Source organism: Pogoniulus pusillus, chromosome 32 (genome assembly GCF_015220805.1).
Source record: "Pogoniulus pusillus isolate bPogPus1 chromosome 32, bPogPus1.pri, whole genome shotgun sequence".
Lineage (NCBI taxonomy): Eukaryota > Metazoa > Chordata > Aves > Piciformes > Lybiidae > Pogoniulus > Pogoniulus pusillus.
In genome coordinates, this window is record NC_087295.1 from 940,627 (window position 1) to 959,817 (window position 19,191).

General features: G+C 53.4%; 1 long non-coding RNA gene across 2 annotated transcripts in view; it reads left to right on the forward strand.

Moving 5' to 3' along the window:
• LOC135189403 (uncharacterized) overlaps positions 1–19,191 on the forward strand; it is a 147,531-nt gene that overhangs the window by 19,708 nt on the left and 108,632 nt on the right. For both annotated transcript variants that reach the window (XR_010308063.1, XR_010308064.1), the window contains exon 2: positions 1,926–2,020. This is a non-coding gene — a long non-coding RNA (uncharacterized LOC135189403). The remainder of the gene's footprint in view (positions 1–1,925; positions 2,021–19,191) is intronic.

Consider the following 19,191-nt stretch of genomic DNA (forward strand, 5'->3'; position numbering starts at 1 on the left):
TCCAGTTCATCAATATCTCAAGCACCCACATGCATTTCCCCTACAAGAAAGTCACTTTGTCATTTACATGCTGGTTGGCAGCCATCTCAGGGCCATTGCCTAGCAGAGTGTGGGTGAGCTCTAGCCAGCTGTGCATATCTTAATAGCCTAGACTAAATAGGGCTGTCAGTAATTGCATTTGCTGGGTACCAGGAGCTTGTTAGACCCCCCAGAGTGGAGCTACGTTGCTCTCTGACTGCTGACGCCAGATGCTGCCAGGGAAAGGGAAGGGCATGGAGGCTCATGGGCATCTGCATGAGAGTATGTTTGCTCAGCACAGCTCTGTTGGCAGAATGGAGAGGTAGCAAATTGGCAGGGGAAGTAACAAGCAGGTTGGGCTCTGTCTTGATCAGCTTGCCCAGTCTGTAAAGTTGGTCCTTTTGGGTTCCCTGCAGTGGTGGAACAAGTCTCCAGTGTTGCGTGCTAGGGAGTCGCAGACAACAGAACGAGCTCCTGGAGCTACAGCCACGGGTTGCTGGGGCAGCCTCCAGTGCAAAGGGGTTTAGCAAGGCTTTGGGTGGAAATAGCAGCCTTTCTCCTCCTTGTTTGTGAAACAGTGGTTCTGGGGGGGGGGGGGGGTTTAGGGGAAAAAAACAAACAAACAGTAAATGAAATCAAGCTGCCTGCGATGGATGGGGAAATAATTTTGAGAACATGGCAGTTCAGATATTAAAATCTTCTTTCTCCCTGAGGGAAAACCCCATCCATTAAACCAGTCAGAAAGGCCTCTGAATCAGGCTCAGGCACCCTTTTGGAAGGTGATTGCCAGTTCAGGGTCTGCTCACTGTGAAGAAGTACAAGTGTACCACTTTTAATCATGATAAAATAGTTTCTCTTTCCTCGGATAATCTCAGCTGGAAATGCTTTTGCCCTGTGCACCAAGGGTAACTTGTAACTTGTGCACTTACCATTCAGCACCTTCCCAAGGCAAGCAGCCAGGCGTGGGATGTCATTTCACAGCTTAGCAGCCCCGCCTGCGACCAGCCCTTCCCAGCCAAAAGGGCATTTCACACTCATTTTGTGACCTGGGCATGTGGCTGCTGCACAGCACCTGTGGGCCCAGTGAGCTCCTGGCTCTGTGCTGGTGATGGGATCTTGACAAGAAGGGTGCAGATCACTCTCAGAGGGAGCACTCTTGATTGACAGAGCTTGGAAAGGCCTGGTGGGGGAAAAGGGGAACTCTGTGGCATGCTCGTCCCCTTCCTAGTGTTTCCAGGTGGAGGTCTCTCTGTGGTCATGTCAGTTGGGTGCTCAGAGTGGCGAGGTCTGGTGTGCAGCTCAGGTTGTTGCACACTGTCTCCATTGCAGCTGCAGTGGAGAGGCAGCAAAGGTGGGCAACTCCTGCAGTAGGTTAGAGAGACTACTGGGTGGGACTGAACCCCCTGAAGAAGGTCTCCCTGTCGCAGATTCCTGCAGCAATGACCCTAGGCAGGTTGTCACTAGACCATGTCCCTCAGCACTACACCTACATGTCTTTTAAATACCTTAATGAAGGTGAGGAAAGGAAGGGGAAAACACAAGCAGAGCTCGAACAAAGAAGCTGGAAGGGACCCAGCCCTCCTCTACGAGCACTTTCTAATGATGTGCACATCCACAAGCCTCTGAGCAGCGTGGTTGTTTCTCTCAGCAGCTTGCATTGATGCTCCAGTTCCTCACCACTGAGCAGCTCTAATGAACACTGCTCTGCAGCTTCCTAAACATCTGCCATGGCTTCTGCAGGCTGCACTAACACACTTGTAAAGGTTTGCTTAGCAATAAATAGATCTGCTCCAACTTCAAAACACATCAGCGGCACGTAGCCTCAGGACTGACTATACCTTAAATGAATCCCTGGTGGCAAGGCAGATGTGACTGTACACAAAAGCAGTGTTGTTCTCTCCTTCTAGGGCACCACCTTCACATTCAGCTGGAGGAGCTGCAGCCAGCTACAGCACAGTGCCCTGACGTGAGCCCAAAAGGAACAAAGGCATTGTCTCCACAGGTACACTTGTCACTGCTTGGTGGGTGTGAGTGGCAGCTTCTGCACTGAGAAGTGTTTAGATTTGATTACTTTTCTATTAAAACAACTCTCTCAGAGAGCATTTCAGTGCCTCAGGGCACAAGGGAAGGGTTGGGTTGGTTGTTTTGAATTAAGCATTAGCTCTTTTTGGCACTTTTACCACATCAGAGTACTTTGTTTCAGTTTCTTGTCTGTGGTCTCTTTGCTCTCCTGCTGGTGTATTTCAGCAGCCCTCATGTCATAGTGGAGCTGATCAGTGCCACCTTCCAGGAGGTTCAAAACTTGCCACAGTATTTCTGTTCCCAAAACAGTGAAGTTTTTCCTGCAGTAAAGTCATGGAGTACCTGTCAGGCATTAGTGGTACAAAACTTGGACATAGAAGTCTCTATCCTAAATCTCACTCTGACCATGTGAATGGAAGTGCTCCATGAAGGATTCCTTTAGGATGGGTGTTGCACCAGAAGGATGCCTGGAAAGGCCAATCTCTGCTGCCTCTGAGCTCTGGGGATGAGTGAAGCATGAGAGGGAACAGCACAGGAGGACCCACATCTGCTCTCAACTGCTTGACAACCCTCAAGGGTCACTGCACCTGGGCCGTGGGTTGGAGCATTTTGAGCAAGGGGCTACGGGAATGTCCTCTGCAGTTCCCTCACTTCTCTGGAGCCCAGGCCTGAATCCCAGAGTTCTGAGGCTTAGAAGAAACTTTTGCCCATGTCAGCCACATAAACCCCCAAGGTCACTGAACTTAGGAGAGCTGCTGTGAGTGTCTGTGATGGGAGGTCGTTGCTGGAGAGTGACGATTTGGTCGTGCAGAGTTGCTGAGGAAAACCTAATTTGAACCAACTAAATGTGTGAACTGAAAGTGGATCAGCAGTGCCACAGAAACAGTCTTACTCCTACAATCCTTCTCTTTGGAACTGAAATGGTGCTGACTTGTGGCAGTGTAATTATGGAAGAGAGTTTCATAGAGGTCTTTAATGAGATCTAACTTACTGACCGGGAAAGTTAGTCTGGATACTTTCCGTGTCCCCCAGCACAAGTAAGGCTGGAGTATGGGTCCTGAAATCTCCTCAGTAGGAAACTTCTGTTGTCTTTTCTGCAGATTTTCATTTTTGTAATGCAGGAATCTGGTTTCATTGTGATGATTCTGGTTTTAGTCTTTGGATATAAAAGCTCTGAATAAGCAGTTAATTAATACCCACCACATCCCTGTGACCTTGGTTAAGGCTTTGTACCAAACACTGTGTTTGTCAGCCTGCAGTGGGATACAGCTGTGGCCCAGCAGTGCTGTAAGATAGGGCAGGGAAGATGAGCATCAAGGGGTATTGAATACATGGGAGGAATTAGGCACAGCTCATGGCACCACACACAGTGCTTCGTGGTGGGGAGGGGGCCAGTAGCAGGGTGTGAGTATCAGGGATTAAAACTCCTGTGTCTGATTTGCTTTTGTTTGGAAGGAGGCTTTAGCCTTTAAACTAAATTCCTCCAGAGAGTCAAAAGAAACAGCTCTGAGATGCTTGCTGTTCTCTGGAGGCTGACTCCGTCTCACAGCCTGCTCCACTGGTGTTGCAGTGCAGAGTGGAGCTCCTCACAGGCCCTTCTCCTCGTGGGCAGCTTCTTGCTTTTCCTCAGCAGACAGTTTATGTCCTGCTCAGTGCTAAGTCTCGTGTTTGTCCTCCTCCTTTAAAGGAGAGCAAGTGCTGTGCGTTTGTTCTTCTCCTTTTCCAGTGCCTCTTTGCTGATCTTCTCTGCGTGATCTGAAAGGTCAGGAAAACAAATCAATATGGGGAGGGACCTCCTGCCCCTTTCAACCTAACCTGCAGGAGGGAGGGAGGGGAAATCGCCAATTACACGAAAGGGAGCTTTAAATATGCTTGAAAAAAGCACAGTGGGAGCAAGGGCTTGGAAGGACAGGTCTCAGCCAGACCAGTTTCTGCAGTTCCCAGGGGACCTCTGTGGTCTTCTCCACCACAGCATACCTGGGCAGGTCTGTAGAGCTGAAAGGCATACCATGGAAGAGGCACTGTGAGAGGGAATGCTCCTCTCATTTCAGCATCACTGACTGTGAAGGTCTCTGCAAGGAGACCTTAGCACACTGGCAGCTGCACTGACAGTCTCCACAGGATTGGAGGGCTAACAGAGCCAGGCTGAAGACAGATGATGCTGGTGTGTGGCACCCTCCATTTTGAAGTATCTCCTGCAAGGACATGTGTGGATGAGCTGCTGGCCCCTGCAGAAGGTTGCTGTGCCTCTTGGCACACTGTTTGCACACAGAGAATGACAGCTTAAAATAAGTTAAAAATTTGGAACCTGGAGTTTGGGGCTGTTGAGTGGAATTTCGTCACTGAAATGCCCTGTGGTGTCAGAAAAGTCAGCCTGAGGCTTCTGTCCTCAACAGTGGAAACAGAAACTGGTCCATCAGCTGGCAGAGCAGCTGATCTGCAGATGCTTTTAAGTGAGGACATGGACAGAGAACCAGTAGACTCTAAGACATGACAGGACAATGAGGGTGGTCTCCTGCACAGATCCAGGGAGCTCTGCTTTCCCTTCCTGTCTTTGGGAGGCTTCAAAATGCTGCTTGTAAGGAATTATTAAGACCCCTTACATGGCTGCATCATAGTCACCTTAGTGGAGCCTCTCTTACAGAGGGGGAGCAGGTTTTGATGCTGTTGATATACACTGGAGTAGTGAGGGGCCTGGAGCACAGCCCTGTGAGGAGAGGCTGAGGGAGCTGGGGGTCTGCAGCCTGCAGCAGAAGATGCTCAGGGCAGAGCTCATTGCTGCCTGCAGCTCCCTGAAGGGAGGCTGTAGCCAGGTGGGGTTGGGCTCTGCTGCCAGGCACCCAGCAACAGAAGAAGGGGACAGAGTCTGAAGCTGTGCCAGGGGAGGTCTAGGCTGGATGTTAGGAGGAAGTTGTTGTCAGAGAGAGTGATTGGCACTGGAATGGGCTGCCCAGGGAGGTGGTGGAGTGGCTGTGCCTGGAGGTGTTGAAGCCAAGCCTGGCTGGGGCACTTAGTGCCATGGTCTGGTTGATTGGCCAGGGCTGAGTGCTAGGTTGTGCTGGCTGAGCTTGGAGCTCTCTTCCAGCTTGGCTGACTCTATGAAAGAGAGGCAGCTCCCAGCTGGTTGGGCTTGGGTTTTTTTTGCCTAAACTTCAGCAATCCCTTGAAAAAAGAGAGGTGTAATGGACTGATGGATACAAAGGAAAATTCTTTGGGCAAGGTGAAAGAAGCAGAGTTAATGGCAGCGTCCCCAGCCTCTGGCTGTGTGCAGGCTGCTGTTCAGGGAACGTTTGGGCAGTGGCATGTCAGTGATCAAGTACTGCCGTCACACAAACGGGGCAGGGCAGGTCTCTTAACATGCTCGGGCTGTGTGTGGTGCCCACATGAACACACTTAGCAGGTGTCTCCTGAGGGATGCTGGCCCAGGAGTGTCACTTTTTCTCCCCTTAGCAGTAAAGTAACATTGATCCCACCAAAGACTTCAGCCAGAACTGGCTCTGTGCGAGGTACCTGCTGCTTGCTTTGACTTGGGTTTGGGTTTCGTTTTGAGTCATATTCCTCTTCCACCATGACTCGCAGAAGTTGCCTAGAAACCATCTTGCGTAAGCTGGCTGGTGCAGGACACAGCTCCCCATGTGCAGGCAGAGATAAGCTTCGCTTCCTCAGCTCGGAACAACTGCAATTAGCTCCCCGCCAGCCCTCCCCCGTGGAGGCAGGATCTGAGAGCTCAGCCCCTGGGCCAGCAGGGGCTGCCTCGTGGACCGCGTGGGGGTGCGGGTGGAGAAGGTGCCACAGTCACAGCCACATTTAGCACCACGAGAAGATCCAACAGGCTTCTCGGGGACCCTCCACTGCTGCTGCCGGCAGAGCTCTGCAGACGGAGTGTGGCTGAGCTTCACGCTTCTGTCCCCCGCTTCGGGAAAGTCTGAGTTACTTCTTGTGCCATGCATCCTGTCTTGGCTCTGCCTGTCTCCCAGGGCAGTGGTGCCCTACTGCACTGCAGCGGGCAGGAGGGGTCCACGGTGCCCAGTCAGGAAAGTGAGGGATTTCTTCTGCTCACCTTACACCTGCTAACTCCCGAGGAGCTGGTAGCACTAACAGAGCTGATGCTTGGAAAGTGACAGCAGTCCCTGGGCTAGGAGAGTTTTGTTAGGCTCTCCAAGAAAACACAAAGCCAGAAAAGTGCTTCTGGGCAGACCTGTAGCACTCGACTCGGGAAATACTTATTTTGAGGAGCTCAGCCTTCTTGCTTGCAACTTGGGATGTGTTTTAAATGAAAAAATCCCTCTCAGAACAGTGCTGAAAAGAATGAAATATTTCCAAAGTTGAAAATGAGCGTTTCAATATTGGAAAAAAAAAAAATAGTTCTCCCTTTGTGGGACTCGAAACCATTAGATTTGATTTCCCAGTGCTTCTGCTCTTCCCAGAGCTGCACCTTCTGGCAAGAGCTGCTGTGCCCTGGCCAGTTTTCCTATGTGTGCAGATGATAAGTAAAGGCTGTAAGGACAAACAAACACCTGCACATCAGGAGGGCTTAGTCTGCGACTTCCAGATGTAATTCACTGCCAGTTTTAGCCAAAGCTGCACTGCTCTGCTCTGCTCTGCTCTGCTGGTGGGGCAGAAGGACCAGAGCTCGCCGTGCCTTGGGGAGGGCTCCGCCCTGGCAGTTCAGGCAGTGGAGGCAGGAGCCTGCCAGCTGACATGTGGGCAGTGCGGTCCAACACTGTGCCAAGTATCAGACAGTCACAGAACGTTAGGGGTTGGAAGGGACCTGCAGAGATCATCCAGTCACACCCCACCACCCGAGCAGGACCACCCAGGGCAGGTCACCCAGCAGAGGTTCTTTGGTTGCCCTTGGCTGTGTCTCGCAGCTTCCCCTGCAGCAGCACTGAGAAGTTATCGTCACTTGAGTCTCTGTTTTGTTACCATGGAGCACTCTGGTTACTATCAAAGTAGTGAAGTTCAGAGACCACAGTGCACATTCAAGTGCCAAAAATAAGGAGCAGGCCCACATGTTCAAGACTTTGGGAGCAATTTCCACTGAAGTCAAATGCAGCTCAGCCTCATGTCTTGAATCCACGAACTGTGTAGTCAAATTTGAATGCAATAAACATTCAGGAAGGTGCTTCTCAAAGTGCTGACTAAAGGCATCCTCCCACACCTTGCTGGTTCAGCAGCTGTCTCCTGTCTGCCAACCACCCCACAAAAGCACCTGAGCAGGGTGCCTGGCTGCCTGGACTCAGCAGCCCAGCTCTAGATCCCTGGCTGTCACTGCTGTGCTGAGGGCTGTCAAGGGGCTGCTGGAGGAGAAATGATCCCTAGCTTCAGCCTTGCCTTCTTTCTAGACATATTCTGCCTAGCTGAAAGAGAGGAGGGCCAGTGGGGTGCTCAGTGAGGCTGCAGCTGGGAGTCACTGTGAGTGGAAAATGTGTGAGAGCTGAAACTCAGCTTGCAGCCCCAAGTGCCGGAGAGCAGCTGAGGGGCCAAGGGCTGAGTGCGTTTTACAGGCACTGCTAAGCTTGTTACCAACCTCCTCGTCCCTGGAGGTGGTTTAGGGAAGTGAAATCAAATGCAGCCAGGCTCCAACAAAAGATGGGGCAGATGGGGGGCTGGGGTGACCTGGGGTGGACAGACTGCAGGTGCCTGGGAGCAGAGGAGGACACAGCAAATGGACTGAAACCTGCGCTTGGATGAGACACGCTCCCGAGTGCCAGCAGGGCTGTGGCTGTGCGCTGCAAACGGGATCCTGTGATGAGCCTGATCTTTGCTGGGGCTGGATTAACATCACTGCTCATTCCAGTTTATTGTGTGTCCTGCAGTACCTGTCAGGTCTCTCTGCCACCTACAACAAATAAGGACCCTGGCAATTAGAGAGGCTCCATGTGCCTGCAGATGAGAAGCAGGATTGAATAATTGAGCTCTGCAAATCACAAGAGCCCTGTCTGATAGCAGCAATGGAGGAAGGCATAAGCTGGCCCATGGCAAGCAGGTCCCAGATCTGCTGAGCTGAAGAGCTGCAGGCACTGATTCCAAATCCTCCTGGGTGAGAGACAGAGCAGTGTTGTGTTTGTGTTTTCAAAACTAAGTCTCTCAAATCATAAATGTCAATAGAATTATGAAGTGCATTGAAAGCTCCAGGTTGTTTAAAATTAAATAACATCTCTGTAATGCAGCCAAGGGTAGCTCAGATCCATTCGACCCTTGCAAAGGAGGCTTTCAATTTCTTTGTTCAATCACTTCATTAAATTCCAGTTCCTCTTAGAAGCTTGGCAGTCCTTATCCTCTCTCACTGGCTCCTGATACAAGTCCCCTTCGTCCGCACTCAGATTTCTCATGCTTTTCTGCTTACCTTCATACCCAGAGCCTGGTGGCAGTGCCCCTAGTAAGGACAGCTAATGGTGGTTTTGATTGCATATGTCCTTATCCTGTGCAGCCACTGCTGTAGGCTGGGCTGAGTCTGGGTGTGAGCAGGAGAAATGCTGCTCTGGCTCTCTGTGGGACTTGTGATGGGAAGAGCACTGCAAGTGAGCGATGCCTTTGTGGGAGGTGGAAGTGCCTTGGACAGCCCTTGGCTGCAGCAGGGTGCCCCACTCAGCATGGAAACAACCTGGTGTGAGAAGCAGGGTATGCCTAAAGCATCTGCCTGGCCCCTAGCAGTGGAGTGTGGTTTGCCCATTCCCTGAAACAAGCAAGGTTAGGCTGTGTAGGGCTCTGTCCATGAGCATATTCTGTGCTTCTGTCATCCACAACCTCCCTGGAGGTGTTCAAGGCCAGGTTGGATGAGGCCTTGAGTGACCTGTTCTAGTGGGAGGTGTCCCTGCCTATGGTGAGGGATTGGAACTGGCTGAGCTTTGAGGTCCCTTCCAACCTAAACCATTCTGTGATTCCACATTTTGTTACTTATGCTGTGTGACTTCCAACACCCATTTCAGTAGCCTAAATTTACCCAGGAGGGGACAAAGAATGTGAGTCAATCTAGCAGGTCACTGCAGTGCTCCTGAGAGGAGCTGCCTTAGTTCTCTTAGCACGTCCAGAAGCAGGCTGGCCTGCAGGGAATGGTGCAGGAGCCATTCTGCCTGAGAGGAGTGGTCCCAGGGCTGTTCCAGCTGGCTGCTCTGGTGACATGAAAGTGTGGTTTAGAGGCTCTGGAGAGCTGCAGGATGCGAGGCAGACCGGTGCTTGTTCTTCTTGTGCACGCTTAAACAACACATTTGATCCTGACACCTGCCCTGTGTGAGCTGCCTGCTTTAGAAGTCAGGATTAATGATGCTGATCAAATCTGGATGCTGACACTCAGCCCACTTCCTCCAACAGCCCTTGTTAAAAAAAAGAGTCTTTTTGACCTTAAAAAGTGGAGGCAATATTACTTTGTGAAACTGTTAGCATCGGTTCTAAGGACTAGAAAAGTGCCTCGCTGGAAGGATGAACAACTGCTGCTTGATCACAGAGACACCTGTATCCCTGGCAGGAAAACAGGCCTGTCATCAGCTTGTGCTCCTCCTAAACTGCCATTCTGCCAGGGAGCTGGCTTTAAGGACTCCAGAAAAGCACTGCTTGACTACCAGATGAGTGTATCTTCAGCAGGTAGTGCTCAAGGCCCCCTGCCACCTTCCCCCTCTTGGCCACACAGTGTACTCCACAGCATTGCTGCCCCAGTGAGTGGTCTCTTCACTAAGCCTTCTTCTCTGGAACTGAAGCAGAGCTTCAGACTCCTCAGCTGTGTAGGTTGCCCTCCAGGGCTGTCTAACCACGTGTCAAGTATCTCTCTAGTGCCAGAGCAAAGATCTGCCTGTGGCTGGGTTCTGCATCCATCAGTGGCCAGATGTGGATGCCTGGGGAAGACCTGAAGCACACTGAGCATGCATTTCCTGAGCCTGCTCCCATCTTTGGGGACTCAATCAGAGACTCATAGAATGCACTCACCTGGAGCCCATCGAGTCCGCTCCCACTGCAGCAAGCAGGGACATACCCAACTAGCTCAGGTTGCTTGGAGCCCCATCAAGCCTGACCTTGAATATCTTCAGGAGAGTTTACAGGTTTGACGCAGGCTGTGAGCTGCTGTCAGCGCCTGCTGGCTTCAGGACGTGCTTGCTTTGCCTCTCTTCGCTCCTCGGCTCTTTCAGGAGCTATGAACACTCGAACAGTCCATATTTCCTCCTCTGGATACCCGTGAAGAGCAATGCTGAACCTCATTATTTGCAAATGGAATCCTGATTTTGAGTGTGAGCTCCTTCAGGAAGGTCTGGCAGGGCTGCGGGACGCAGGCACTGAGCCAGGCACGGCTGTGCCATCTTCTGTGCATGAAAATCTGCCACTCCGGGAGCAAGTCTGACAAGGGGTCGGGCAGAAGTCACTCGGAGCACCACATCTCGGCAACAAATCTGTGGAGCAGCTGAAGTTTGCCTTTTATTGTTGTTGTTTTTAAAGTAGCAGAGCCTCGGGCGATGCTCCTTGCGGCCCGGAGAGGAAAGCTGCAAATGGGCTGTGCACACTTGCAGTCAGGGCTTATGTCTCTAGGCAGCGATAGCCACCGAGGCCTTCCTGCTGACAAGGTTTGTGCTTAGCCAGGCAGGAAACTAACAGTGCCCTGGGCTTTGGGTGGCTCACTGCTACTGGGGAGCACACTTGCAGCTGTTTGCAGTCCTTTCCTAGCAGCAGAAGTATCCCTGGGAGCTCCTGTGTGTCAGATAAAATGTTTCTGGCCACTGCTCCGATCCTGGGGCAGGGGTGCTTAATTCTGGCTGAGAGCCTAAGGTCCAGGAGTGCCATAGTAACAGATGTGTAAATGCAGTGTTGAGGGATGTGGCTTAGAGATGGGCTGGACTTGATGATCTTAAAGGTCTTTTCCAACCCAGTAAGTTCTATGATTCTAATGAGAATAGTGAGCCTGGAGCTGAGAAGATGCTTGGAGAGAGCAAGTCCAGCCATAGCAAAGCTCTCCTTGCTTGGCTCAGCCTGTGAGTCCATCCTGAGCTGTGTGGTGTTCCAGCATATTCCCAGGTGTGTGGTCTTGTCTTCTCCTATCTGCTCTTTCTCCAGGCTCTCACCAATAGACAGGCCCCACTTCACCTCTTGAATTCCTGCTGCCTGGAAAACAGTCAGCAGATCAGCACTGGAGGGGATGCTGGGCATAAACTCCCACCCCATGTCTAGCTGCATGTGAAGAGCAGCAGCTCACTCAGCAGTGCTTTGGCAAACTGAGGGCACTGGGCACGCTGAGTGCTGGGCTGGGCCAGAGGGGCATCGCCTGCGGATGCCAGGCAGATGGCAGAGTTTGAGGTGCTGCTAATTTTAGTGCAGCCTGATTTGCTTCACTGAGCTCTCCTGGTGCTCCCAATGCTGTCATTCAGGTTCATCACCATTCTTCACAAGGCTTCAAACTCTTCCATCCACGAGGCAGCTGAGCTCTTTCCCTACAGATGAGGTTTTCCTGCATGCTTGGTCTGACCTTTCCATGCGTGCACCTTAGACCAATACCCATAGTCATGAGCCTGCTGCTCTGGATTCTCTCCTCCTCCTCCTGCTCTCTTAACCTTGTTTACATGTAAAATGTTTCATACTACGCAGCCAGGTGCTTAAGCATTCAATTCCCTTCCTTCAGCCTCCCCTCCTGTTCCCCTGCTTGGCTGCAGATCACTGCCTGGAAGCGGGCAGAGAGAGCAGGCAGCAAGGTGAATTGTGCTCCTGTGAGAACAAGTCCTTTCAAGCAGCAGCTTATGCAAGGTGACCAGTGAGCACTGATACCATATCTGCTGAAGGCATGCTCATTTCTGACAGCACAGGCACCTGACCCTACCCTGAAACAAAGCCATGCTCCAGTCCCCAGGCAGCTCTGCTGTAGAGAGCCAGGGGTGGCTCCAAGTCAATGCAGCCTCAGCTTTCTTTAAGCCCTGTGCCTTTTCCCTGCCTTAGTCTACTGGGTTCAGCTTCCCTGCAGCGAGCATGAGAACTGCAGAGAGTGGTTCAAACCTGACTGGCAAATAGAGGCAGGCTAATAGGCTTTGGTTTAATTGCCAGGTTGCTGTGGCAGGCCTAGGCTGTGCAGGCTGTGATGAAATGTGGTTTCCACCAGACCAGCATTCAGCACTTCATGTTGTCAGAATTGGCACTTTGCAGCAATCTAAACAGACACAAGCAGCAGCTGCCTTGAGGAGGCTGAGGCCATCTGTTCCTCCCTGCAGCTGCAGGCCCTTTCCTGTAGCCCTCCTCATCCTCATCTCTGGCCCAGTGGCGTGCAGCTGGGAGCACCCATAGGCATGGGGGATGCAGTGGTGAGGCATAGGCTGCCTAGGGAGGTGGTCCAGGGCCCATCCTTGAAAACATGCAAGGTCAGGTTGGACTGTGCTCCAAGCAGCTTCATCCAGTTGAGGGTGCCCCTGCTTGCTGTGAGGCAGTTGGTCTAGATGATCTTTGCAGGTTCTTTCCAACCCAATCCACGATTCTGTGACCCGACTGCAAAAGGGCTGCAGAGGCTGCTGGTGCTTGTGTCACGCCTCCTGCCACCCCGGTGTGCTCCCTGAGCACTCTGCTGCAGCATCACAGCAAGGAAAGATTTCATTCCCCACAGCTTGCACTGACAGCCAGGCTGCAGGTGAAGGTCTGTGGAGCTGAGGTGCACGGAGCTGGTGTCATTTCCACGCAGAGCTGGGCCCCAGCCAGTGAGCTTTCATCAGCAGGAATGTCAAGTCTGGTCTGTTTATCTGGAGAACAGGTCCTGAGGTAAAGGTCTTCTATCAGTTCTGCAGACCTCCATGTGGTGCAGGGTTCCTGTCTGGGCAGAATTTCTGCTGCTGCCCACGCTGGCGAGGGAAAGCCAGGAGCCAGCAGCAGGCACAGCAGGGAGGGCCTTTGCTGGTGGTGTGTTTCTGGGTGCTGGCCCAGGGCCCTGGGGGAGTGTCGGTGTAGTTTTACTGCTGTTTCTCGGGTCGAGGTTTGATCCACGAGGCTTTACCTTTGGAAGTAACTGTTTCCCAGAGCAGTGTCCCTGCCCTGTTGATGGAGGGCTCTGCAGTGCACCCTCTGGTTCTCTAAAGCACAGCCCTGAAGCATTTCCTCACTGGCTGGTGGCAGCTCACTCAGTGCAAGGTGTAGGTCTAGAGCTCTGAACACAGGAGCTGTGGGACAGTGCATTTCTGCTGCTCGGGGCTGCCTCTGCTACACTGCTCCCACTTACAATGGGGAAAGCAGCTGCACTTGGTCACCTGCTTGCAAAAAGCCATCATCAGAGGCTCAAAAATGTGCAGGACCTGTGAAATCTGCTATCTTCACACCCTGTATTTTTGCTGGAGAAAGCAGAGGCCTCTGTGGGCAGAGGTGTGGTGCTGGCAGGGGCTGGACAGTTTGGCTCTTCTGTCACAGGGGTGTAGTGGCCACACCTGGGATCCTCATGGCCATGGAGTCTGCAGGAGTGAAGTCAGTGCTGCTCAGCTAACCCAGGGCCCCTTTCAAACACTACCCCTCTCAAATGCCGAATTTTAGTAGTGATTATGCAGACCAGGCTGGGCTCAGCTCTGCCACTTTCTGCTCTGCTGAGACTTCAGATTCTGCCTCCAGGTCTGGTGTCCCCTTTGTAGTGACACAGACTCTTGGAGGGAGTCCAAAGGAGGCCACAAAGATGGTCCAAGGGCTGGAGCAGCTCTGCTGTGAGCACAGACTGAGGGAACTGGGGGTGTGCAGCCTGCAGAGGAGAAGGCTCCAGGGGGACCTCAGAGCTGCTGCCAGTGCCTGAAGGGATCCTGCAGGGAGGCTGCCGAGGAACTTTTCATCAGGGTGTCTGAGACAGGCCAAGGGGGAATGGTTTGAAGCTGAGGCAGAGCAGGGTTGGACTGGAGCTGAGGAAGAAGTTCTTGAGTGTGAGAGTGGTGAGACTCTGGCACAGGCTGCCCAGGGAGGCTGTGGCTGCCCTCCTGCCTGGAGGTGTTGAAGTCCAGGCTGGATGAGGCCTTGAGCAGCTGAGTCTAGCTGAGAGGTGTCCCTGGGCATGGTGGAGTGGTTGGAGTAAGTGAGGTCCGAGGTCCCTTCAGAAGTGCTGCATTCTGTGATGAGTTTGTTCTGTTTTGCACTGTCAGCTGCCTGCCTGCGGGCTCGAACGTGTCAGGATTTACCAAAAAATATGTCATGAACAGGGTTTTATTTGCTGCTTTACCCTGTATGTGATAGGGAGGAATCCTTCACATTGCAGTGCACGTGCATGGTCAACAGCTGGATTGATATCAAACACATACTGCGTTGTTAGCAGAGAGCAACAAGCTGCATGGTGGAGTCCCCAGCCCTGGAGGGGTTTAACAGCTGTGCAGATGTGGCACCGAGGAGCATGGTTTAGTGGTGACTTGGGGGTGCTGGGTTAGCAGTTGGACTTGATGATCCAACCTGCACTCTTCTCTGATTCTATAACTCCACAGGGTTCTGTGCAGCTGAAGGTGTTGCACATCCCTGCAAGGGTGTGCTGGTTTGAGGCTAATTGGAACATTTTGATGAGAAAAATGAGGCTGTGACAAGGAACCAGTGGTGATGTCTGCTTCACTCATAGGTGTGCTGAGACATAGGAAAACAAGGACATAGGGATAAGGCAGTCTGAGTCTGTGTCTCTCCCTGGCTTCTGCTGTACTAACTGCTTCTAGCTGGAGCTGTGTAACCCAGCTAATCATTTTCCTTCTAACTCCCCTTGCCAATTCTTCCAGCTCACCTTGCACGTAAGGCAGACTCTGGGATAAGAGGTGTAAAGAGGGTGGAAGGGTGGTTGGGAGCCCCTGCTGGGCACTCTGATTTCTGGGAGGGCTGTTGTGTTTCTGCATTGCTTTTAACCTGTATGTTTCTGTATAGAGCTGTAACAGCTGTATAGAGCTGCTGACATTGTGCTAAGTTGTGGTCATAAAGCTTCATTCCTTAGCTTGCAGCCAGCTGAGTCTAGTCAGGGTGAATGGATTGGGGGGGGGGGGGCAGGTAATGCCCAGAACCACCACACAGGTGGCAATTGAAGGAAATGGCAATAAGCAAGCAACACAAGAGGCAGCTTTTAGGCAGCTCTCACTATAGAGGAGTGTCCAAGAGATGAGGCTTCCCCAGTGTGCGTGGGTTACAGCTTCACCCAGCTGCGCCAGAGCCGCTTGTGCTGAGCACTCAGCAGCCTGGTGCCAGCGCCCCGGCCCCACGGCACTGCAGCACCTGCACCTCCTCTGCTCTCACAGGCTGCAACCATAGAACCTTCTACAGCACTTGGAAAAATATAATCCTTGGCACTGAGCACATCTTCTCCACCCATAGGCACTTCTGAAGCAGCAGACACAAACTCCACGTAACTCTGCTATCCCTGGCCAGGAAAAGCTACGGCCAGAGGGACTTTGCAAAGCCCCAGTTACAGGGGGGAAAGCACTGATCTGGGGGGTGCAGCTCTGCCTCTGGCAGCCAGGGCTGCACTTCTGCAGGCTGCTCAGCAGACACAGGTCAGGGCAATCTGCCCCCCACCCAGGTGCTTGAAACAGCACCCGAGTAGAGCAGAGGGCTTGTAGTGGCTGTAAGGGAGGAGATGAGTTTGAATGGCAAGGAGCACAAATTGCTACTATGAATGGCCCCAGGCTGAATGGCTCAGCCAGGCTGCTCTGGCAGATGCGTTCCCCCATCAGGCCTGGCTTAGCAGATAGGCTGCATTAAAGAGTGCAGTGAGTAACTCAGCTGGATCCACTACCAGCCTGCGAGGGAGGTGTACAGGCAGAGAAAATAAGGACAGTCAGATGGAGTGTTTGGGTGCTGGGTGGCAGGGAAAGAAAGTGTGGGAGGAATGTGATGGAGAGAAACCAGGCAGCAGCTGGGGCACTGAGCTTACATGCAAGGCACAGATGCACCATACTCCTGCTTGGGGCTCTGCAGAGCACTCTTCAAACTGAGGAGCTGCTCTGGGCCTTCTCCTGGCACAGCTGTGCAGAGGAGAGCAAGGCAGACAGGTCAGGCAAGACTGGAGCCGAGCGCCTGAGTAGAGCTTCGTGGGCATGGCTGCATTCCTCTGGGAAGTCTCAGTTTCCTTGAGTCAGCCTTGCCAAGGGACAGACCCTTTGGTCAGGAGGCTCCTGCCCAGCAGCTTGTGCCATAGCTCCTTCAGTTCATGAAGTCCCCATAGCTGGTCCCATGTGCTGGCTGAGTGGGCACAGCCTCACCTGCATGGTGCCGAAGTGCCCACATACCTTCCCCTTCCCAGCATCTCCGTCTCTTCTGGTCACCAGCTGTCCCCTGTCCAGCCCCAGGAGGGGCAGCCCTGAGGTCCAGTGGTCTTTGCTCAGGAGTGGTGATCTGCTCCTGCAGAAAACGTGGAAGGATTTAGGACTAAATAGGACTAAACTTCTTAATGCAGTCCTTGGAGTGAGCACTAGGGAGGGAGAAGGAGTGGAGCTGCTACTGTGCTCCTAAAACTGCTCCTTGTAGCAGCTTAGCACTGGTGGCACATCCCTTTTCACCCTATCCCTCTCTCCATGCTGTGAGGCTGTCCATGCACCAGTCTGCAGAAGCCTCTCATGTCCATCTTTGAGCGCTGCAGGAGGAGCTTTGAGAGCAATCTTGGCTCCTCAGCCCTTTATGCTGCTGGTTCTTGATGCCTACAACGTGAGGGACTCAGAAAAACACATGCACGTCATCCCCTTTCTTCTGGCATCATGTTTTGGGGATGCCCATGTAGTGTGGCTTTGTAGGGCCCCTTTGAAAGGGCTTCTGCCTGGAGGGGTTCAGATCTCTTTTGCTGGCAGATGCCTTGCTTGTGGGGCTGGTGTTTAATAGGCACAGCTAATGAGGATGGCACAGTGGATTTCTGAGTGACCACAGTGCTGATTCTGTTGCTTTAATCACAGATCCTAGCCTTGCACTGAGCACAGGGGCTCAACACTTCAGCATGGGCTGCTGCAGGCTTTAAAGATGAAAAGGGCAAACCGTGGCCATCCCACCTGAGGGACAGGAATAGGAAGAGAGAGCAAGCTGCTGCTCCTCCCCAGGCAGTGCTGCAGGCCCTGCATCGGCCCATGGGGTCCCCCAGGGTGCCTGACCTGGCAGCTTCAGGTGCTCTGCCTGCTGCCCCTAAACATCAAGGGAGGAATTGACGCTGCTGGAATTGCAGGATCCCCACAAGCTCCCGTGGCAGGAGGTTGCCCAGGGTGCTTTGGTTTTCCAAGAGAGGCAGTTCAGAGATGCTGAAGGATGCCTGGGTCCTGGCTGTTCCTTAGGCCTTCGTGCTGGGGGTGCAGCTCGGTGAGGACAGGGGCACAGCGAGATGGGCGCCCAGCCTGGGCCGTGTGGCGTGGCTGCTGGCAAGGGCTGGACCCTGCTGGTGCCTGGGCTTGAGCTGCCCTGGCGCAGGGGCAGGCAGCGCACAGAGCGAGGCCTGTGTGGGTGCAGGGGAACTGAGAATGAACTCTTGCAAAAACAATCCTGTGGAAAAACAGAAGGGGGCTGTGTTTCACATTTCTCTCTGCCCTTCCAGCAACCCTTCCTTGCAGTGTGTGTCTAGCTGACAAGAAGCAGTTGTGTTCCAAGCAGCCCAGCCCTCTCCCCGCTGTGTGCCCTCTGCGCAGCCCCGGCAGCGCGGGGCCTCTCCTGGACAGAGCCGTGTTTGTCTCAGAGCCATGTTGCGCTTGGCAGGTCCCCCTGGCCAGCTCCAGCTTCAGCTGCCACCTTTCCTAAGGAGAGGGCCTGCAGTACCCAGCGGCAGGCGCCGCCAGGGAGATGTGCTTGCCCAGCTGGCAAGCCTGAGCAGGGCTCTGAGCAGCCCTTTCTCCCTCCTGGCACACAGGTTTACACCCACCTAGCTGCCGTCATTTTCCACTTGAATGGGGCTCAGATGGAGAGGCTCCATTGCACTCGACCTGAACAGACTAATGGGTGCCAAAGCAGGCAGAAATACAGCTTGGAAAGCCACGGGCCAGGCCCACCCCACCTCTCAACCAACCATCTGTGGTGCCTGTGGCTCAGGGCAAGCTTGCCGTGCTCCTCAGCAGCCTCACCCTCTCTTGTGGGTCCAGCACTTGCCATGCACTGCACAGCTGCAGTATCTGACAGTGTCTTCCTCTGGAGCCTGGCCTAGGCCTGGTTTTTACCCCTTTGCCTGTGAAGCACAAGCTGGTGGGAGGTGGGCAGAAGGTTGACAGTGGTCTGCACAGGTCCTGTCCTGACAGCTCTCACTTACTTGCTGGTGGGCAAGGGACAAGCCGGGCACCCTGCATGGGGAAGAAGCATCTCTCTGACATCTCCTTGGGTCTGCAGGCAAGGGAGGATGCCAGGGGACATCCCTGGGCACCAAAGCCTGTGTGCACACCACTGGCAGTACAGTCATGCTCCTTGGCTGTTCCCTCTTCAGCCTGCAGTGATGCAGCAGTTGTGCAGCTGGGAGCAGAGAGGGCTGCTGCCTGGCAGCTGACTCCCCTGGCTCACACCTCCTGGGAACACAGGGCCACTTGGGTTAACCTCAGCCCACCACAGGCCTGGACTCCCCTGGGAGAGCCAGAGCATCCCCCTTCCTCTGGCTGTTGTCACTTGCACAGCCAACTCGTCGTGGGGCAAGGAAAAAGACCCTTCTGAGGGCTGGGTGGAAGCAGTGGCTGAAGGAGCCTGGTCTGTGCTGCCAGTTACCCTGGCACAGCAGGAGCGCCTGGGGCCGCAGTGCGCGGGGGTGCCCTGGGCCGGGCAGGCTGGCCCAGGGAGCCAGGGCTCGCTGGGTGCTCAGGGGCAGTGTGGAGCCCGGGGCAGAGCTGCTGAGCTCCCTGCACTGTTCTTCTAGGTTTTTTGAGCTTGCCCTTCTGGGAGGAGCAGAGGGACAGGGCAGAACAGGCTCCCGGGGAGCAACGTTTAGTGTCCCATCACTTTGTCATCGGATGGAGTGAATTCTGAGGCTGCTCTGTGCTCAGGCAGAGTGGCAGTTTGCTGTGCTTAGTTTCGTAGGAAAAGAGGGCAGAGGGGGAGCAGAGGAGGGGCTGTGACTGAGAGCAGTTGGTGCTGGTTGTGACTCCTGAGGTAACACTTCAGCTTGCAAGGATATTCACACTCAGGTTCGTCTTTGCCTTTGTTTCTCTCCCAGAAAGAAAGGCTGACTACGGGAGGGCTGACTGAGCAGGAAGGGGACAGGTGAAGAGCAGCCTGTCACCAGATGCCATCAGATGGACATAGCTGGGCTTAGGG